Source organism: Canis aureus, chromosome 4 (assembly GCF_053574225.1).
Source record: "Canis aureus isolate CA01 chromosome 4, VMU_Caureus_v.1.0, whole genome shotgun sequence".
In the NCBI taxonomy this organism is placed as follows: Eukaryota; Metazoa; Chordata; class Mammalia; order Carnivora; family Canidae; genus Canis; species Canis aureus.
Window position 1 is genome coordinate 76465988 of NC_135614.1, and position 23400 is coordinate 76489387.

The 23400-nt window shown below is 35.0% G+C and overlaps 1 protein-coding gene and 1 long non-coding RNA gene across 21 annotated transcripts in view; one reads left to right on the forward strand and one right to left on the reverse strand.

Annotated features, from left to right (window-relative positions):
- The window catches only part of LOC144313027 (uncharacterized), a 196180-nt gene that overhangs the window by 24620 nt on the left and 148160 nt on the right, over positions 1-23400 (forward strand). The gene's annotated exons all lie outside the window — the stretch shown is intronic.
- LOC144313028 (uncharacterized) overlaps positions 1-23400 on the reverse strand; it is a 129057-nt gene that overhangs the window by 24540 nt on the left and 81117 nt on the right. Inside the window, exon 2 of the long non-coding RNA XR_013378703.1 lies at positions 2930-3010. This is a non-coding gene — a long non-coding RNA (uncharacterized LOC144313028). The remainder of the gene's footprint in view (positions 1-2929; positions 3011-23400) is intronic.

Consider the following 23400-nt stretch of genomic DNA (forward strand, 5'->3'; position numbering starts at 1 on the left):
GTAGTTGCCAATGGTTAGCAGTGAAACTATTTTGTATGATACCATAATGGTGGTTACATGTCATTATAGATTTGTTTCCACCCATAGAATGTACAACACCAAGAGTGAACTCTAATGTACACTGTGGATATTGGGTAATAATGATATGTCAATGTAGGTTTATCAACTGCAACCAATGTAACAGTTTGGTGTAGGGTTTTGAGAGTGAAAGGTAGGGAGTATATGGAAATTTCTATTCCTTCTGCTCAATTTTGCTGTGAACCTAAAAATGCTCTAAAAATAGTCTATTAAAAAATGTGAAGGATAATTTGTAAAACATCTTATATTGAGCCTCTTGTATGTGGCATGAACTGTAGCAGACAGAAAGGAGGGAAAGAAATTAGAAATGCAAAATGAAATGTGCATTTACATCCTAAGTACTCATACTCTGGTTGTAAAGACAAGACATAATAAAAAATAAATCAAGTAACTAGCCCACCTGCTAGTTACTCTCCTCCCAACCCCCACAAAGACCTTTATCTGGATATGTAATCCTTGTTAGCAAAATACAACTTAGAATTTTATTCAGTAACCTACAAAACACAGAAAATTACTAAGAGGAGTGCAACAAAGAGCTCACACAACAGGTTGAAAAATCAAAAGACTGCAGACGCTAGTTTCAGGAGTAAAGTAGGACAGTATTTAATATAGTAGAAACTTGCAAATGGGTTGGGGTAGGGCAAATCCATGGTCGAATTGCAGCACATTTGCCCTGCCTAAAAGAATTCACATTCATATTAGAAGTCAAATCAGACTAAACAAAGAAGAATTTAAAATAAAAAAGCTCATGCCTCACTGCACAATTAATTATGGACTTATTTCCATAAATATAGGCTATAAGTAACTCTCAATACAAGGCATTTTGATAAACAGATCCTCCACTGCTAGAGAATTTAGAAATTCATGAATGAATTCAATACTTCAGTACATCTTGTACATAATATTTACAGCAGGTTTTTATTTAGCTGTTTCTGTATCAAGCAAAATAACAACTACAATAATGCTAATAATAGAAGACCTAAGAATTAAAAAAACAAACAAACCTCATGCTAACTCAACAAAATAAGTGTCAGATGTGATTTCTGTATTCCTCAAAGACTAGGACACCAATTAATTAAGCAATACCTTAATAACTGAACATGTATTTGCTTGAGAAAGAACTTGTAGAGTCAATAAAACATAAGAACCATGACAATAAATGACTTGGGTTGAAAAATGAGTTGTTTCACAGCCAAGAGGAATCTGAGGACACATAGTGATTACATATAATAAGGCATCCTGGATGCCATCTTGGAACAGAAAAAGGACACTAAGTAAAAACTAAGGAAATCCAGTATGGACTTAAAGAATAACAATACATCAACAAGGTATAACAAATATATCTATACCTTAGCAATGTTACTTATAGGTAGAATTAGGTGCCAAATATGTGGGAGCTCTGTAAAGTCTCTTGGCAATTTTTTGGTAAATCTAAAACTGCTCTAAAAAAAAAGTTTTTAAAAAAATGGATTAATGACTAATATGGGGGTAAATCCAGGCATTTTGATTCCCAGGCCTCCTTGCTTTTCCCACAGGCCAGAGTTTGTAATTTTTGTGTAATGGAAACCTTTGGTAGTCTGAGGAACATAGTAAGTAATGGGTTACAAAGGAAATAATGCTATTGAATATAGTAATGAAAATAAGTAAAAAAACAAATTTGTGATATAGTAATATGTGTGTTGTCATTCATATATCAAATACAAGATCTAGTGATAGGTCTCTAATCTACTATAATTGAAATGTGAGGAGTATAAATGGTAGTTCAAGATACCTACACTTACTGAAATTATGATATGAAAATATTTTTTAGTATTGGTGCAAAGTCATAAGTATTTATACTACTGTGGTTTGTTGCCTACTTTCATAATCTAAGGAAAAGTTAAATTTCAGTTAGACATGAAAAACGGCTGTGTTTTTCCCATCCATATTCATAGGCCACACACCATCTCCTGCATTCTATGCACAGTCCAACATTTAAGAATCTATGGGCTAAGAAAGAATTGCATTTGCAACTTCTCTAAAAATAATAACAATTGAGATTCTGTGAAGTGAGTAGTCTTCCCAGTCTCAGATTTATGCCTCTTTGGATGCTGAAGGAAATTTTTGGAAAAATACTATATTGCAATGACTCTCTCCTTTGCCATACACAGCCTCACCTTTGTTCATCTTAGTCTTCTCCCTGGTCTGATATCCTTGGTACCCTTTATTTAGAGATAAATCTGAATGTTCATCATTTTTTTATTCACAATATGGATCAAACATTTTCTTTAGTGTGTTTATATTTTCTTCCTGTCCTAACTCTCTGGGTAATAAGTTCCACATACTTAACTAAGTGCTTTATATAGGAGTACCTTTTTTAACTTGTCCATAATCTCTCTACACAACATTTTCTCTGTGAAATAGTGAAAAACAGCCCACATTCAAATCAAGTTTCTAAAAAACTTACTTGTATAAATACTATTAATCTGTGGTTAGTTTACACCTTATCAATCATAGATACTAATATATCCCCTGAGATGTGGCTTTCTAAATTTCTCTCTGTTGTCCCATCGCCCTCTCACCCAGTTTCTAGGAAGAGAAATCCCATGGTATCCAAGCTATGCCATCAAAAAAAATGCCCAGAAATGGCTGGTGACTAGCAGCTTGGCAGTGCCAAGTAAAATTTTGTAGGTAAACACTTGGAAGTATTCCCCTGACGGCTTTCTTCGTCTTTACACAAACTTACCTGTTGATGGTATCTGTCAGTGCCTCCTTCCCAGTAGAGCAGTGTTGGCCCCACAGATCAGAATTTCTATTTGCTGAGAATGGAGCCTGGCAAAAATTCAACCACAAGTAATCTGAAAACATTTACCTGCCTAAACCGATCTTCCTTTTGACGTGCCAGCTCAGGTGTTGCCAAGCTTGGAGACATCTCAAACAATGTGTTTTGTTTCTGGAAAACATAATCAATCTACAGTGATTAAAGTCTGACAGGATATCCTCAAGCTATCCTTTATTTTGTTTTATTAAGAGCAACTTTGCATAAGTAATTTAATATTATAAAGTCTGAAAAAGACTAAGTGAATTCAAGGGAGCTGGTTGACTCAGTTTTATTTGATTTTGACCAGATACTTCCAACTAATTACTAGTTCTTGGCAATACTGTCATGTTAAAGTGCAGATATGTGGATTTAGAAGAGCAGAGGCTATTTGATTTTATTTTTCTACTCAAGCAGACATATGCCTGGGCTTGCTGAGCACTTAGAAAAATTTGCTGTTTAGCTGTCTCCATCCTGAAATATGAAAATAATCTATATCTCTGATTGGATTTTTTACTTTTATATGATCCAGTGCTGGGTCCTTAGTAAAAGAATGTCACATTAATAAAATCAAGCCCTCCTTAGTTCTCCTTGGCAAGCTTTATGCCATTTGACAAAAGCATCCCTCTGCATTTGCCTCCTCCTGCATGATTTCAGTCAGACTAGAGACAGCCCTTCCAGATTCCCCATACCTCTAGGGGCTATGAGGTCTCTGGCCAGCAGTCAGGTGCAGTGGCTGTGAATGTTTGGAACTGATTATTTTCTTCTTGTTTCCAAAAAGAAAAAAAAAAAAAACTATTAACAAAAGCTACCTTTCTCATTTGAACTTTGCTTTTATAGCTTACAATTATCTTAGAGCTGCCAGTTTTTGTCTTTTTGACCTAACCAATACAATTTTGTTGGAACTTCCATAGAGATGCCCACTTTTAAATGTGCCAGGTTAAGAACATTAAACATACCACTTCTCTAGTATGACTTTCATTTTATTAAAAGTAAATAGATAATTTAATGCCAAAAAAGATAAGGAAGGACATCAATTAAGAATACAGAATAGTTGTTTCAATAAGTTGTATAAGAAGTTTATTATCTATCCTTTTTTTGGTTTACATTGGTTTTGTTTTTGTTTTATTTTGGTTTGATTTATTTTGTGTGTGGTTTTTTTTTGTTTTTGTTTTTTGTTTTTTTTAGAGAGAATGCGCATGCATGGGCCAGCTGGGGCTGGGAGAGGAACAGAGGGAGACAGAGAGAACCTCAAACAGCCTCAGTGCTGAGCATGAAACTGACACAGGGCTTAATCTCACAACCCTGAGATCATGACTTGAGCTGAAACCAAGAGTCAGAGGCCCAACCAACTGAGCCACCCAGTTGCCAAGTTTTATTTGGTTTTTAATTTCACTGTCTAGTGTAGATCTCAGGAATTAGTGCTTTGGAGTACAATTTGGTTAGGACAAAATATCAGGAAATAGTGTAGCGGCCATAAAAACGTGTCCCCTCATAGCTTCTTCTTCAGGAGTGTGGCAGAAAAGATCAAGCTGTGGCCCTGGGGACCCATCCCCATACTCACTTCCCACTGGCCACTCCTAGGCCATGACTCATATAGCAGGCACTCTATGGCAGGCCCATTCTGTCAAGTTGCAGTATTCATCTGAGGAGTAACTTTGGCTGAAGGACTCCCCATAGGCTGGCAGAAACTTTCTTAAAACTGAGCTGTACTCTGGGACTCTTCCTACCCATCTCTCCTTTCTTCCCTTTCTCTTTCTTTCTTTCTTTCTTTCTTTCTTTCTCTCTCTCTCTCTCTCTCTCTCTCTCTCTCTTTCACTGGGAAGACATCAAAGTCTTCTTCTCTTATACATATTAACTCCATCTCTCACAGGTTGAATTCTGTCTAGATGACTGTTTCATAGAGGACCCAGACTAACACAAAGCCCTTTCTCATCCACTATTTCATTCACTTGTACCTACACAAACGCTGGGAGAATTCAAAGATGGTGATAGTAAATGAGAGACAATCCTCAGTCAATATCCATGTGAAAGCTAGAACTGGAAGTCAGTCATTTTGGTTCTCTAGATGGCTTTCTCTAAGTTCCTTTTTTTTTTTTCTCTCTCTCTCTCTTAGGAGAAAAGAGAGAAAGAAAGGAAGGGACTGAGGAAGAGGGGAAGAAAGAACAAAGATCTTTTTCTAAGCAGAGATGCTGTCTTATGTGTCTTTGTCCAGAGCCCATAGTCAATAAATGTTTGTTGAACTCAAGATTCTCCTGTAAGAGGTGAAGCCATTCAGAAGGCATTTGCACCAGCAGATTACACACAGTGTAATCTTGCACTTTCAGATTATGGTTTGAAACCCTTCCTTGGGTTTGGTGATATGAACAGGTTTCATTCTGTCTTAGATTTTTAGGGACAATAAAGTAGTAATGTTCAATTAACAATTAACCATCAAAAAGGAAGACAACAATCAGATAATAGTCCACTCACTCACTCACACTCTCTCTCCTCTGTTTACTCTCTGCCTCTCTCTCCATGTTTCATACTTCCAAAACTTTTTATCCACAAGCCCAAAGACCCAGTGATAGGATTTCATTACTCAAGAGTGTAAGATCCTCCCACTGTATTTTGATGGAACTCATTCAAGTGTCTCTTTTTATTGGGGAATTAGATATGGAGTTGATCCCTTCAACATCTAAGGGAATCCAGTGAAATCAAACTCCATATTCTTTGGTAGATTCATGGAAATCCACATGCACTCCTGCCTACATGCATTTTTTAAATTAATTTGTCTATTTATTTATACTGCTGCTGAAACACCCATCTCTATTCTCTCTTTCCCTGAGTTCAGAAGCAAGCAGAGTGATTCAGGTATAATCATACTTTCTCTTCACTTAGTCTTTTGGTTACCATAGGAACCATTTTCATCACATTTTTTAAAAATTTATTTTCTTTTTGATTCAGAAAGCTTCTGGATTCCATTATAATGGGTCACAGAGTCAGAATTTTAGAGCTCAAGTGAATTATAGAATTATCCAGTCCAACTCTTTTATGTTATATATTAATTCATTCGGGTTTTCAAGAAATATTCAGCTTCTAGTACATAGCAGGCACTGGACTAGTTACTGAGGCAGCATTCTTTGGGGAAAAGGAAATACATAAACAAGTATTAAACAGTATAATTTGAGTGCAAAGGAAGCCCAGAAGAAGGGAGAGAATAGGGAGAGCCAACGTCGAGAAGAACACCTAGAAAGATTTAAGTAGTTGATGCTGGCTGTTTGTTCTTCCTATTCTGTGTCAGGTTCTGCTCCAACATGCTTTGTCTAAGAACTCTATGCTTCACATAACCCTGTGAGGTAGAAACTATTGTCATCTGTATTTTAGAGATGAAAAAACAGAGGCATGGAGAGGTTAAGTAACACGCCCAAGTAATACCTAAGTGAATGGCAGAGCTGGGAGTGCACCATCCAGTTCCCATCCTCTTAACTGCTGTGAATCTTGCCACTCTGACTTTACCAAATTTCCCAAGCTAAACACTAACAAGCCAGGATTGAATCAAGTTGTTCTTATTCCCAGACTAGCATAAAATTCTAACTCCTAAGACCCCAGAGTAAGTGTCTATTTTTCTTAGTGGTCTGTCAGAGGCTGATGACTCTCAAGTAACTTCTTAAAAAAAGGTAAGACATTCCTTAGAATAGCAACTTTGGGGTCCTTGTTTAGAAGTGCCCGGGCTTGGGATAGGGACTATGACAAATATGACTGAACTTCCATTAAACAAAAATGTACTGTGAGCAAAAGCCTGGTGTGTTTGGGTGAATAGTAAGTTTCTACCACATGCAAGGTATAATAATAATCAGGTTTTCAAAATACTCAGCCAGACTCCACTGGCCTCTCTAAGATAGAAATGCACAGACAGATAAAAGACTGTGTTCAGGTTTTATTTTAATCTTTGCCTCCCCATTTGTGGTCTTAGAGGCCTTAGTATTGAAAGCAAATGATATTTCTACCATCTCCTTCCCAAGACAGGAATTTGCATTTTAATTTTGGAACAGGTAGGGAAAAATCAAATGAAATACCTTATTTACTTTTTTGAGACCTTTTTTTTTTCTTCTTTCCAGGAAAAAAGCCTATTGCTTACTGAGTTGTAGACTAAATACCATAAGTCCCAAGGCAGAACTGGTAATGGGAGTTGTAGAAAATGTGTTTGTTGTGCTTCACCCAGGAAGGAGGAACCCAGTTTCAAGAGGCTCCAGCATGGAATAGATTTATATAAGACCCAGTGCTCATCCCATCAAGTGCCCCCCTCAGTGCCTGTCACCCAGTCACCCCCACCCCCTGCCCACCTCCCTTTCTATCACCCCTAGTTCGTGATGGGATGAGCACTGGGTGTTATTCTATATGTTGGCAAATTGAACACCAATAAAAAATAAATTTATAAAAAAAAAAGAATGAGTAATAAAAAAAAAAAAGATTTGTATAAAAGCATAGGAGTTAGTTACCTTGAACTGAACTTCAAATCAGGGAGTTTATACATAAACAGGAAATATACTTCAGTAAAGATCTGCTGAGAGTTCTACTTTGGTAAGGAAAGTTATTGAAGTGCATTTTTGTCATCTTACTAGCAATTCTGTAGCACTGCTCACCTAAGTAGGGAGGCCATACAATTTATCATCTATACCAGACACTTAAACAAAAGTGAGTGCTACTATTAATTACATCAGGGCATGTATAGACCAAGACTGAACCAGCACACTAACACAAATGATCAGCCTAATCAGGAGCAAAATGCCTTTTTCAAGCAAAAAAGCTGCAGCAACATGGTGTCTGTAGATAGAAAATGATGGTAAGTAAAAAGCCATATAAGTGAAGGGTCAGTAAAAGTTTCCCACTTGGAGCCACATTGAACACAGAAATTTAGGGCTGGAAGGGTCAGGATAGTCAACTATTATTAATTGACAATTAATTCAATTAAATGAAGAAGTAAAAAAAATGAAGAAGTAAAAAAGGAATTGGAAAGACACATAGGTTTATAAAGTAGGAAAAGAATCCAAGCCTCCTGATTCAACTACATCAAGCTGCCTCTTGCATAGTTAGTGAGGCTCCACAGTCAGCTGAGTGGCTAAGGTTCCAATGGAACCACCTAATGGGGTGAGTCACTTCCCCTCTTAGCATCAATGCCTTTCCCACTCTCCCGTGAAACACCCTCTACATTTTCTACCAGCTACGACAAATGTAACACTTTTAGCTCTTCTTGCTATAGAACTAGTAGATAATAACACTAGTGAGTAATAGCACCAATCATTTGAGCAGTGCCCTTAAAATTAAATAGACCTGTTCTCATTACATATTCATTAATCATTTATCTGAAAAAACATTTATCTGAAAACCTCATTATCACCTAGCAGTAAACTGAGGTCTAAGAATAATGACACAAAGGAGGACAGGTCAGTTCTGACCGGAGGGGAAAAGGTCTTTAGGTAATCTGATACTGTAAATAAGGACAGGTGATAGAAGACATTCAACACCATGCCTGAGACAGCAGTGGTGGGCCATGTAAAAGTTCTGCATGTTGGAGAAGGGATAGCTGGAATGACTGAGAAGGACATGAAAAAAGAAGAGGATGGTTCAGAAGACAAATTTAGCAAGGCATCCACCCTAGCAAAGGGATATAGTAAAGTTTCTTGAAGGTTAATTAAGAGCATGAACTCACACATGGAGCAGGTGTGGTATGCGCAGAGCACCCAAAACTGTTTTCTCTACCTTTGATTATAAGCAGAAACTGAAGAATCAAAGACCAGGAATTAATTATCCCCTTAAAGGCAGGTTCCACTGCATGTCTCTCTCTCTAACTTTTCAGTATTTCCCCATAAGTCATGGTAAGTTGGCAGGAAGAGAGAGAAGAATTAATTCCAAATAGAATTTATTTTTTTCCTATCACTCATGAGTAGTGCATTCTGTCTTATACAGTGAGTTCAGCAACATTGGAATGGATCCCTCCTGCAAATCTAAGAGGAAAAAATAATGAAATTCTGGCATTGTTTGGAATGACAGAACAGTTCTTTCTGGGACATCAGTTTATCCCTATCTTTGCTGCATGAAACCCATGTTTAGATCACAATGGAAAAATTGAAGTAGTCATTCAGAACTTTAGTCACAGTATAATCTAGATCACCTTATTACCTATTGCATATTTGGAAGTTTATAAATGGATGAATATTTCAGTTTTCACCAAGATGTTGAATGCCATGAAAGATTGATAGCTCTGCAATAAGACCATACAATATTTCTCAAGTCTTTTACATTAGATCTTCCAGAGTACCATTTAAGAATTTTCCTCTTACTGGGCAGGGCTCAGTAAGTATTAGTCTGTTGTCTTAGTCTGAACTTAGACATACATTTTGGGTACATATGTTTGAGACTAAGAAGCATTAGTACAGTGTTTTTCACACTCTGATATTTTCTATTTATACTGTTCTCATCTATAAAATTGATCTCTTAACCTAATGTGTAAATGACCCATTGTTTGAAACATGGTGTTCTAGGAAGTTATGAATCAGATACCTGAGATAGGGTTTGTGTTTTAATGCTGATTTTCCGTGGACAGTCTACATATACTTTTTTGCATGTTATCTCTTGCTGCAGAGTAGGAAAACTAGAGGAGTATATAAACAATGCCAAATCTACAGTCTAGTCAGTTCAGTATAAGAAGCCAAATTAATTAATTTAAAAGTGGAGAATTGGTTTCTGCCTGTATGGACTCTTCAAATCTGTCAAAACGGTCAATGCTAAAAACTTTTCTCTCCTATATATTGCTCTGGAATTAATAAAATTACTGAGAAGCCCTTCAAGTCATTTTTTAAAAAGATGCAAGAAATGAAATTGAATTAATTTTAAATTTGGGATTATTGCTGATATTTTATTTCTAATTGTTTTATTGTATTATTTTTTAAAAGACTTTATTTATTCATGAGAGACACAAAGAGAGTGGCAGAGACACAGGCAGAGGGAGAAGCAGGCTCCCTTTGGGGAGCCTGATGTGGGACTCAATCCTAGGACCCCTTCTGGGATCATGCCCTGAGCCAAAGGCAGATGCTCAACCACTGAGCCACCCAGGTATCCTTATTATTTCTAAAGAAAAAGTCACCATGTCTTTGATTCTTCTGAAGAAGTGATTTATATTCAATCCATTTGGTGACCCTGTTTCATACCTGAATTTGGGTTGTCTGTATTAAGATCATTAATAAAGAACAAGGAGTCAGGTTATTCATATATCAATTTTAGTGCCTTTCTAAGAGATTGAATTAAGTGAAAATATCCATTATTTAAGTTTTCAGTGTAAGATATATCACACATTCAGGAATGGCTCACCCAAAGAAATACATCTGTTAAGCCATTGTTCATCATAAGGCTAAGTATATGGAAACACATACTTATTCACTCACATTTTTATTGAGCACTTACTAATGGATAGATGTTAGAGCAGACACTTAGAACCAAATTAAGGCCCTAAGCACTGAAAGGATTATTTTACATCTCCCTCCTTGTGATGCACACTTTAAAAATAACTTAAAATAAAAATAATACTAAAATATACAATGTGTAGGGAAGTTTTCAATTCTTTTTTCCACACTACTATGTTGATAATCCAACATAACCACTTTGATAAGTTTTAGAAATATCAAGGCCTTTCAGATTTTTTTTCATTTTTTGATCCTTGTGTTTTTCCTATTTTTTATACATATGCTTAGTCTGCCTATTAGGTATCCAGCCAGGACACTGTAACTTCAGAGATAGAAGACCTTGTTTTTTGTCTTCAATGAAATCATAGTCCAGTGAAAATACTTACAATGCAATAGGTCTTAAATCATCATCCACTGCACAGAAAGCCTGACCAATGTAACTTTCTGTGAGAGGTGCATCTTAAATGTCTGCATGTTCTGCACCCTAATTTTGACAGCGATATTTAGCCGGTATACACCTGGTCTAAGCATCTATAGCAATACCTGGGTTTGTTCAGGTTTATTCACCTTGGAGCTCTGGTAAGTCACTAATTGGAAATTAAGATGTATAGTAGCTGTAATTTATTGTATTTAATTACACACTTAGCCATAGTGAACAATGCTTAAAATTTGCAGTTGATTTAGAGGTGCCTGGATAGCTTAGTCCATTAAGTGTCCAACTCTTGGCTTTGGCTCAGGTCATGACCTCAGGGTCCCAGGATCAAGTGCCACATGGAGCCTTGCATGGAGCCCCAAGATGGGGCTCCATGCTCAGTGCAGAGTCTGCTTGAGATTCTCTGCCCTCTCCTTTGCCCTTCCCCCCATTCACACTCTCTCACTCTCACTCTCTCAAATAATAAATAAATAAATAAATAAATAAATAAATAAATAAATAAATAAATAAATTCTTTTTTAAAAATTTATAGTTGATTTAGATTATTTGACTATAATTTTTCCTAAGGAATTGGCTTGTTACTTTTCTCCTCTGAGATACCAAAATTGTTGAGTACAAAGTCATGCCTTATTCTTCTGTTCTTGTAAGAACAGAGCCTCCGAATGTTTGGCACAAAGCAAGTGAACAATACATTGTTAGACTGATGGCAGCTAAGGAGACTTACTTCTTAGAATACACCCTGAAAACGTCTGCTGACAGGCTTCTTCCCATTTAGGGTGACCCGGCACCTCTTTTCCCTTCACTGGGCTCTTCTGCCTCCTGTATTTGTGTTTTAGATACTGCCCCTTAACCTATCATATTTCCCTGAAATAATAACATCCTGAATATACACACCAAAATTAGATCCCCATTTAGAAAACATGGATGTCAAAACATGACCTGTGTTAGTCATCCATTTCATACCTACCATTGTGCACAGTATCCATTCTAAGACAGAAAATTGTCCCTTACCCAAAAATTATAGAGACGCAGGACTCTGTCTCCATCCTGCGGAGCAGTATACTAGGAAGCAGTGTGGGATGATAGTTCCAAACACCACATCCTTAGGGTGGAGCTGAGGGAGAGTGGAGAGAGGAGTGGTAGAAATCAAGGAGGCAACTCTTTGGTAACAAGTCTCAAGTCAGGATGAGCTTGCAGTGTAAACTTACTAAGAGCCTTCTAAAGGGGATACAAGAGTGAGGTAGAGTTTAAAAGTGCTCAAAGATTGAAGATCTGGAAAGCAGGTAGGAGGTTATTTCCATTGTATAATAGCAAAGTGGGAAAGGCCAAAACTATGGAATTTAACAGAGAGAAGACACAGAAATATTCCATTAAATTTTTTTCACAGCTTTATTGAGATTAAACTGACATATAAACTTCACATATTGAAAGTGTACAATTTGATAAGTTTTTACTGATATATATACCTGTGGGACCATTGCCATCATCAAGATAACATATCCACCACTCCCAAAAGTTTCCTTGAGCTTTTATTTTTTTTAAATATTTTTATTTATTAATGAGAGACACACACAGAGAGAGAGAGAGAGAGAGGCAGAGACACATAGGCAGAGAGAGAAGCAGGCTCCACGCAGGGAGCCTGACATGGGACTTGATCCTGGGTCTCCAGGATCACACCCTGGGCCAAAGGCAGCGCTAAACCACTGAGCGAGCCACCCAGGCTGCCCTCCTTTGTGCTTTTAGAATCACTCCTTTCCATCTCTCCCCAGACCTCCAGGGAAACACTGATCCACTTTCTCTCATAATAATCCATTTTAAATTAGTTTTTCTATATAGTATGAAGGACAGAAATTAGTCGGTAGGTTGGTTGGTCTGTTGGCCAGTTGGTTGGACTTTGCACATGTCTATCCAACACTGTTTATTGAAAAGATTATTTTTCCCCATGAATTACCTCAACGGTTTTGTGGGACAGCCCAGGTGGCTCAGTGGTTTAGCGCCGCCTTCAGCCCAAGGCGTGATCCTGGAGACCAAGTATGGAGTCCCACATCAGGCTCCCTGCATGGAGCCTGCTTCTCCCTCTGCCTGTGTCTCTGCCTCTCTCTCTCTCTGTCTCTCATGAATAAATAAATAAAATCTTTAAAAAAAACATTTTTGCTGAGTATTAATTAGTCATATATATGTGGGTTTATTTCTGAATTCTCTATTCTATTCCATTGATCTATCTTTAAGCCAGGAATACTGTCTGAAATAACTCTAGAATTGTCATAAAATCTGATAGTGTAAAGTCCTCCAACTTTGTTCTTCTTTTCAAAGTATTATGATTATACTAAGTACTTTGTATTTCCATATAAATTTTGAAATCAGATTCTCAATTTACACAAATAAGCCTACTGGATATTTAATTGAGATTGTTTTGAACACATATGTCAGTTTGGGAATAAATAAACATAATGAGTATCAACTTTCTCAATCCATGGGCACAATGTATTTCTTCCCCACTCAGAAATCTATTATAGCTTTCAATGTACAGACTTTACATATTTTTTGTCAAATTGATCCTTTAATGTTTTAGAAATGGTATTTTTATTTCAGTGTCTGATTGCGCATTGCTGGTACATAGAAATAAAATTGATTTTGGGTATTGACCTTTTATCAGGCAATCATGCTAAACATACTTAATAGTTTAAAATTAATTTATATAGATTCCATAGGATTTTCTACATAATCATGTCATCTGCAAATAAAGTCTTATCTCTTCCTCTCCAATTTGAATAACTTTTATTTTTGTTGCCTAATTGAATGGCTAGAAACTCCAAATCAGTGTTGAATAGAAGTGATAAGATGGACTTTCAGTCTTTCCTCCATTAAGTATGATATTAGCTGTAGATTGTTCATAGATGGACTTTGTCAGATTGAAGAGTTTCCTTTTATTGAAATAGGAATGCTGAAAATTTTTTTCAGGAATAGATATGGGATGTTATCTAATGCTTTCTCTTCACTCACTAAGAAGATCATGTGGTCTTTTATTATGGTGAATTATAGAGATTGATTTTCAAACATCAAATAAACCTTACATTTCAAGGATAAACCCCATTTGATTGTGAGAACTATCTCTTTACTGTATTATTGAATTTGACTTGCTAAATTTTGTAAAGAATTTTTGTATCTATGTTCATGAGAGATACTGGTCTGTAGTTTTCTTTTCTTATAATGTCTTTGGTTTTGCCATAAAGGTCATGATGGCTTCATAGAATAAGCTGGGAAGTGTTCCTCCTTTTTCAGTTTCCTGGAAGAGAATTGCTATCATATATTTACTAGTTGTTTGGGAGAATTTTCCAGTAAAGCCATCTGGACCTGGAGTTTTCTTTGTGGGAAAGTTTTTAATTGTAAGTTAAATTTATTTAATAGGGCTATTGAATTTATTATGTAGTTCTTCTGATTCAACCCTAGTAGTTTGTGTCTTTAAAACAACATTTTGCATTTCATCTAAGTTGTCGTATCATTGGCATTGAGTCATCCATACTAATCCCTCATTATCAGGTCCTTTGTAGGACCTGAAGTGATGTCCTCTCTCTCTCATACTTAATATTAGTAATTTGTATTCTTTCTTTTTTCTCCTGATCAATCTAGATAGAGGCTTTCCATTTTTATTAATCTTCACAAAAAACAAGCTGTGGATTTCATTTATTTTTTTAATTTTATTCATTTCTGTGCTTATGTGTATTAATTCCTTTCTTCTGTTTAGTTTGAATTTAATTTGCTGTTTTTCCAGTCTTGTAAGGTGAAAGAGGTCATTGCTTTTGAGACATTTCTTCTTTTCTAATGCAGGTATTAGTGTTGTAAATTTTCCTCTAAATACTCATTTACTTCTGTAACTTTTGAGATGCTCTGTTTTCATTTTGACTCAGTTCAAAATAGCTTTCTAGTTTCACTCTTAATTTATTATTTGACCCATAGACTATTTAGAAGGATGTTAGTTTCCAATTATTAGGGAATTTTCAGACATTTTTCTATTATTAGTCTTTAATTCCATTTTGTTCGAAGAACATACCTTCTATGCTGGATTGAATCCTTTTAAATTTGTTGAGAGTAATTTTATGTCCCATAAACTTAGTAATGTTCTGGATACACTTGAAAAGAATGTTTATTCTTTTATGGTTGGGTGGATTGTTCTACAAACGCCAGTTAGGGCAAGTGGCTTGATATTAAGTCTTCTATATCCTGACTATTGTCTGTCTATTTGGTCTGTCTACTGTGAGAGGGAGTACTTAAATTTTTCTAGAACTGTTAATTTATCTATTTCTTTTTGAGTTCTATCAGTTTTTGCTTCATGTATTTTAAAGCTCTGCTATTAACTGTATAAAGGTTTAAAACTGTTGTGTGCTCTTAATGAATTGACCACTTTTTAACAGTTTTATTGAGATGTAATTAATATATTACAAAATTCACACTATTATATTGTACAATAAAACGGTTTTTAGTAGGTTTTAGATGGTTTTGTTACCATTCCTACTGTCTAATTTCAGAGTATTTTTATCACCTCAACAATAGATCACATACGCATTAGCAATAACTCCCTACTTTCTGTCTCTATTGATTAGCCTATTTTGAACATTTTCCTATAAATGGATCATACAGAATGTGGTCTTTTTTTTCACTTAGCATAATGCTTTCCTGTTATCCATGCAATAGAATCTATCCAAACTTAATTTTTTTATACTGACAAATAATATTTCATGGATATATACTCCATTTGTTTATCCATCCATCAGCTAATGAATATTTAAATTGTTCACACTTTTTGGCCTATTATTAATAATTCTGTTATAAATGTTCATGTACAAGTTTTTGTGTGAATATGTATTTTCATTTATCTTGAGAATATATTTAGAAGTAAAATTGCCAGTTAACATTTAAAGGAACTTTCAGTTGTTTTCCAGAGTATTTGCACCATTTTACAACCACCAGCAACATATGAAAATTCCACTTTTTTCATTTATTTTTTTATTTTTTATTTTTTTTAAAGATTTTATTTATTTATTCATGAGAGACACAGGGAGAGAGGCAGAGACATAGGCAGAGGGAGAAGCAGACTGAACTGAGCCGAAGGCAGACCCTCGACCACTGAGCCACCCAGGTGCCTCTGAAGATTTCTCATCAACACTTGTTATTGCTTTTCTTAAAAATTTTGGCCATCCTAGTAAGGTGAAGAGGTATCACATTGTGGTTTTGACTTGCATTTCCCTGATTACTAATAATGTTGAACATCTTTTCATGTGCACATTGACTATTTGTATATCTTTTCGGACAATATGTCTGTTCAAAACCTTTTTAATTTGATTATTAGTCTTATTGCTGAGATATAAGAGTTCTTTATTATGGATACAATTTCCTTAACAGATATATGATTTCATAATATTTATACTTCTGATGAAATCCAATTTAAATAATTTTTGTTGCTTGTACTTCTGGTGTCAGATTTAAGTAACCATTGCTTAATCCAAGGTCACAAATATTTATCTTTAGGATATCCTTTAGGATAAAGGATAGCTCTTCCATTTAGATCAATTGTCCTTTTTGAGTTAATTTTTGTTTATAGTATGGAGAGGGGTTCCAATTTATTGTTGTGCATGTGGATATCCAGTTTTCCTAGCACCAATTCTTGAAAGATTGCTTCTCTCTAGTCACTAGTCTTGGCAATATGTCTGTCTTTATGCCACAACCATACTGTCTTGATTACTGTAGCTTTATAATAAGTTTAAAACTTGGGAACTATAAGTCCTCTAACATTCTTTTTCTTCTGTAAAATTGCTTAGTTATTCTAGGACCTCTGAATTTCCATATAAATTTTAGGATCGTCATGCTAATTTCTGCAAAAAATAAAGCTGACATTTTGATAGGCATTGCATTCAATATGTAAACATATAGGACCAATTAGAAAAATATTACCATCTTAACAAAATTATGTCCTCTGATGCATGAACATGGGCTTTCTTTCCATTTGCCTAGATTTTCTTTAGTTTCAATAATATTTTGTACTTTTCAGTGTACAACTCTTGCACTTCTTTTGTTGAATTTATTTCCTAAGTACTTTAATACCATGATAAATGAAATGGTTTTATTTTTTTATTTATTTTTTTATAATTTTTTTAAATTTTTATTTATTTATGATAGTCACAGAGAGAGAGAGAGAGAGAGAGGCAGAGACATAGGCAGAGGGAGAAGCAGGCTCCATGCACCGAGAGCCCGATGTGGGATTCGATCCTGGGTCTCCAGAATCGCGCCCTGGGCCAAAGGCAGGCGCCAAACCGCTGCGCCACCCAGGGATCCTGAAACGGTTTTATAACTTCATTTTCAAGTTGTTCATTGCTAGTGAATAGAAATAAAACATATTTTTATTACTGATTTTGTACCTTGCAAGTTTGCTAAACTCTACTTTTAGTATTTCTTTTTATTTAAGATTATCTATATGCAATATTATGTCACCTGCACATAGAGATAGTTTTACTTCTTTCCAACGTGGGTGACTTGTATCCCCTTTTCTACACTGGTTTCCATGGCTAGAACTTCCAATGCGTTGTTAGTCACCAGCAAAGTGTCTCCAGCAAAACTCCTTATCTTTTTTCTGACCTGAGAGGAAAACATTCAGTATTTCATCAGTAAGTATGTTAACTGTAGTTTTTTTCTAGATGCCCTTTATCAGGTTGAGGAAATTTTCTTTTATTCCTAGTTTAATAAATGTTTTATAATGAAAGGAAGTTGGATTTTGTTTCTGTATCTTTTTGGGATGTTCATGTGGTTTTATACTTTATTCTATTAATATTTTGTATTACATTGATTGATTTTCAGATGTTAAATTAATCTTGCAGTCTTGGGCTCAATCCCACTTGGTCATCGTGATAATTGTTTTTATATACTGTTGGATCTGGTCTGCTAGTGTTTTGTTGAGCACTATAGCCATAAGGGATATTGACATATACTTTTACTTACTCTTAAAGTCTTTGTCTGGTTTTTCTATCAGGAAATACTGCCCTCTTATATTTGGGGGAAAGTTATGAAAGATTCATGGTAAATAAATCTTTTTTAAAGGTTTGGCAGAATTCACCAGTGAAATCATCTGGGCCTGGATTCTCTTTGTGGAAAGTTTTAAAGAATTCATTCAATCTTTCATTGTTGTAGGCCTACTAAGACTTTCTGGTTTTTCTTGAGTCAGTTTCTGTGGTTATATATTTCTTTAAATCTCTATATATATTTTTTCATCTAGGTTATCTACATTGTTCACAAACAGTTATTCATAGCATTTTCTTATATTTGTTTTTATTTCTGTAAGGTTAGCAGTGATGACTCTTTTTTCTGGTGTTAGTAATTTAAGTCTTTCTTTTTTCGTGGCAAGTCTAGTCTAGTAATTTAAGTCTTTCTTTTTTTGTGGCAAGATTTGTCCATTTTGTTGATCTTTTCAAAGAACTAACTTTTCTTTTTATTGTTTTTTGTTGTTCTTCTATTCTGTACTTTACTTTTTAATTTTTTTAGGAATTTGCAAGGGTTTTTTTTCCCCTTTTTTCCTTCTTTTTTTAAATTTAAATTCAGTTAGCCAGCATATAGTACATCATTAGTTTCAAATGTAGTGTTCAATAATTTATCAGTTGTGTATAACACCCAATGCTTTTTCTAATCTACCTTTTTATTACCTACCTTTTTATTTGGTTTGGATTCTTTTTTTTTTTTTTTTTTAGGGAAAGAGGCTAAGTTATTTATTTGAGATCATTTGGTTTTTAATGAATACATTTATAGCTATAAATTACCTTCTGAGCACTGCTTTAGCCTCATATGTTTTGTTATATTTTATTTTCATTCATCTTAAAGTATTTTCTAATTTTCCATGTGAACTTTCTTTAACCCATTTGTTATCTAGTAATGTGTTGACTTCTACATTTGCAAGTTTCCCAAATTGTTTCCTTGTTATTGATTTCTAATTTAATTTCATATGTCCAGAGAACATATTTTATATGATTTCAATACTTTTAAATTTATTGACACTTGCTTTATGTCCTGACATATGGTTTGTTCTGGCAAATATTCCATGTACATTTGAGGAAAATCTATATTCTTCTGTAGTTGCATAGAACAATCTATAGATCCAGTTGGATTGTATTGTTGTTCAAGTCTTCTATCTTCTGATTGATCTTCTCCCTAATTATTCTACTATTGAAAGTGGAATATTAAAGTCTCCAACTTTTTTGTGGAATTATATACTTTTCCTTTGAATTCTTTTAGATTTTGCTTCCGGCATTTTGTGGCTCTATTGATAGGTATATATATTTATAATTATTATGTCTTCATGATTATTGACCTTTTTATCATTATTAAATGTCTTTCTTTGTCTCTAGTAACTATTTTGGTCATAAAGTCTATTTTGCTGATGTTAAGTTATCTACTCCAGCTCTATTTTGGTCATGGTTTGCATGGTACATCTTTATCCATTCTTTTATTTCCCACATTTTTATGGCTTTGACTCTAACATGTGTTTCTTATAATATCTACATAGTTGGATATGTGTTTTTATTCACTCTGCCAATTTTTGCCTTTTGATTGGAATGTGTAGTCCATTTACATTTAATTTGATAACTGATCAGGTAGTTTTAAGTCTTTCATTTATTGTTTTCTGCATGTCTTATGGGGTTTTGTAGTTCTTCTTCAGTTCCTCCATTACTGCCTTCTTTCGTGTCAACTGTATATTTTCTAGTGTACCATTTTAATTCCCTTATTTTCTTTATTATATTTTTGAGTTATTAGGAGTTTCCTAGAAGATTAAAGTTAGCATTTTAATTAAAAGTAATCTATTTCAGATTAATAACAAGTTAATCTCAATGATATATAAAAATTTCGCTTTAATAGATCTCTGGCACCTCCCTTCTTCTCTGTGATATTATGATCAATCAAATTAAATTTATATTAGCTCATCAATACAGTTTTTTTTTAGGAGAGAGCAGCAGGGGAGGGACACAGGGAGAGGGGGAGAGAATCTTAAGCAGGCTCCCCACCGAGTGCAGAGCCTGACACGAGACTCAGTCCCACAAATCTGAGATCATGATCTAAGCCAAAATCGAGTCAGATGCTCAATCAACTAAGACATCCAGACACCTCCATCAATACATTTTTTAACTATTGCTTTATTCAGTTACATTTTTAAATCAGTGAAGAAAATATTATAAACAAAAGTATTTATATTGTTTTTTATATTTACCTATGTAGTTACCTTTATTTGTACTCTATTTTTTCATATGCATTTGACTCACTGTCTGATGCTGTTTCATTTAAGACTGAAAGACTAGTTGTCCTAATAGGACAGGTCTTCTAGTGATGAATACTATCAGCTTTTTATTATCAGCAAGTGTCTTAATTTCTTCTTCATTTTTTTGAAGGATAGTTTTGCTGGGTACAAAATTCTTTGTTGACTTTGTTGACTATCTTTTTCTTTTACCACTTTGAATGTTTTCCCACTGTCTTCTAGAATGCACTATTTCTGATTAGAAATCAGCTATTAATCTTATTAAAGACTGAACATAATGAGCTGTTTTGCTCTTGCTACTTTCAAGATATCTCTCTGTCTTTATCTTTTGATAGCTTTATTCTAAAGTATCAGGTGTGGATCTAGTTGATTTTACCCTAAAATTCATTAAGTTTCGTGAATGCATTAATCAATAAGGTCTTTAAAATCATCCTGGTCACTGAGCATCTTCTAACATACAGAACTTAATATATTCAGAACCAAGAGGATCACCCTCTAGGGCCTCTCAGGTAAACTACATTCTCCCTCCCCTACAACTTTGTCACCACCGTCTCCAGGTCAGCCCTTTTTTCTTCTCTTTTTTTCTTTTTGTTCCTATTTACTTTTGCTTTTTTCTCTTTTTTCTTTCTTCTTTCTTTTCTTCTTTGGGATTATTGGCCCTTTATTTTTTACTACTTTGTTTTAAAATTTGTTTTTCACTTTAGTGGTCCTTTTGTTTTATTTTTTTCTGATCTCTGTTTTCATTTTCTGGTCTCTGACCTCGTCAGAATCATCTAAGGTGAAATTTACTTAGGTCTCGGTTGATATTCTTGACTCAGCCCACTCATACAGCCCCTCTGCACTGAGCAAAATGACTCGAATGAATAACTCACCACAAAAGAAAGAATCAGAACAGTACCCTGTGCCACAGAGTTACAGAATATGGATTACAATTCAATGTCAGAAAGCCAATTCATAAGCACAATTATAAAGCTACTGGTGGCTCTGGAAAAAAAGCATAAAGGATTCAAGAGACTTCATGACTGCAGAATTTATATCTAATCAGGCCAAAATTAAAAATCAATTAAATGAAATGCAATCCAAACTAGATGTCCTAATGATGAGGGTTAATGAGGTGGAAGAAAGAGTGAGCGACATAGAAGACAAGTTGATGGCAAGGAAGGAAGCTGAGGAAAAGAGAAAAACAATTAAAAGACAATGAGGAAAGATTAAGGGAAATAAATGATAGCCTCAGAAGGAAGAATCTATGTATAATTGGGTCAGAAAGCATATTTGAACAAATCAAAGCTGAGAACTTCCCTAATTTGGAGAGGAAAACAGGCATTCAGATCCAGGAGATAGTGAGGTCCCCTCCAAAATCAATAAAACCCGTTCAACACCTTGACATTTAATAGTGAAACTTGCAAATTCCAAAGAGGAAGAGAAAATCCTTAAAGCAGCAAGATACAAGAGATACTTATATGGAGAGAAATATTAGATTAACAGCACATGTCTCCACAGAGACCTGGCAGGCCAGAAAGGGCTGGCAGGATATATTCTGGGTTCTAAATGAAAAGAACAGGCATCCAAGAATACTTTATCCAGCAAAGCTCTCATTCAGAAGAGAAGGAGAGATAAAAAGCTTCCAAGATTGGCAGAAAATGAAAGAATATGTGACCACCAAACCAGCTCTGCAAGAAATATTTAGGGGGACTCTTAAAAAAAGAGGAAGCCCAAAGAAATAATCCACAAAAACAGGGACTGAATAGGTATTATGATGACACTAAATTCATATCTTTCAATAGTTACTCTGAATGCGAATGGGCTAAATGATCCCATCAAAAGATGCAGGGTTTTGAACTGGATAAAAAGGCAAAACCCATCTATTTGCTGTCTGCAAGAGACTCGTTTTAGACCTAAGAACAACTCCAGCCTGAAAATGAAAGGTTGGAGAACCATTTACCATTCAAATGGCCCTCAAAAGAAAGCAGGGATAGCAATCCTCATATCAGATAAATTAAAGTTTATCCCAAAGACTGTAGTAAGAGATGAAGAGGGACACTATATCATACTTAAAGGGTCTATCCAACAAGAAGACCTAACAGTCATGAATATTTATGCCCCTAATGTGGGAGCTGCCAAGTATATCAATCAATTCATAACCAAAGATATGCTTAGATAATAATACACTAATAGTAGGAGACTTCAACATGGCACTTTCTACAAATGACAGATCTTCTAAGCACAACATCACCAAAGAAACAAGGGCTTTAAATGATACACTGGACCAGATGGATTTCACAGATATTTACAGAATTTTCCATCTGAATGCAACTGAATACACATTCTTCTCAAGTGCACATGGAACTTTCTCCAGAATAGACCACATACTGGGTCACAAATCAGGTCTCAACTGATACCAAAAGATTGGAATTGTCCCCTGCATATTTTCAGACCATAATGCTTTGAAATTTGAACTCAATCACAAGAAGACATTTGGAAGAAACTCAAACACGTGGAGGTTAAAGAGCATTCTACTAATAGATGAATGGGTCAAACAGGAAATTAGAGAAGAATTAAAAAGATTCATGGAAACTAATGAAATGAAGATACAACCATTCAAAATCTTTGAGATACAACAAAAGCAGGAGGGAAATACATAATACAAGCATACCTCAAAAAATTGGAAAAAAACTCAAATACATAAGCTAACCTCACGCCTAAAGGAACTGGAGAAAGAACAGCCAATAAAACCTACACCAAAGAAGAGAGATAATAAAGATTCAAGCAGAACTCAATAAAATAGAGACCATAAGAATTGTAGAACAGATCAACAAAACCAGGAGTTGGTTCTTTGAAAGGATTAATAAGATAGATAAAACATTAGTCAACCTTATTAAAAAGAAAAAAGACTTGAATTAATAAAATCATGAATGAAAGAGTAGAGACCACAACCAATACCAAGGAAATACAAATGACTTTAAAAACGTATTATGAACAGCTATACACCAATAAATTAGGCAATCTAGAAGAAATGGATGTATTTCTGGAAAACCACAAACTACCAAAACTGGAGCAGGAAGAAATAGAAAACCTGAACAGGCCAATAACCAGGGAAGAAATTGAAGCAATCATCAAAAACCTCCCAAGACACAAAAGTCCAGGGCCAGATGGCTTTTCAGGGGAATTCTATCAAACGTTTAAAGAAGAAATAATACCTATTCTACTAAAGCTGTTACAAAGGATAGAAAGGGATGGAATACTTCCAAACTCGTTTTATGAGGCCAGCATCACCTTAAGTCCAAAACCATACAAAGACCCCACCAAAAAGGAGAATTATAGACCAATATCCCTGATGAACACAGATGCAAAAATTCTCAAC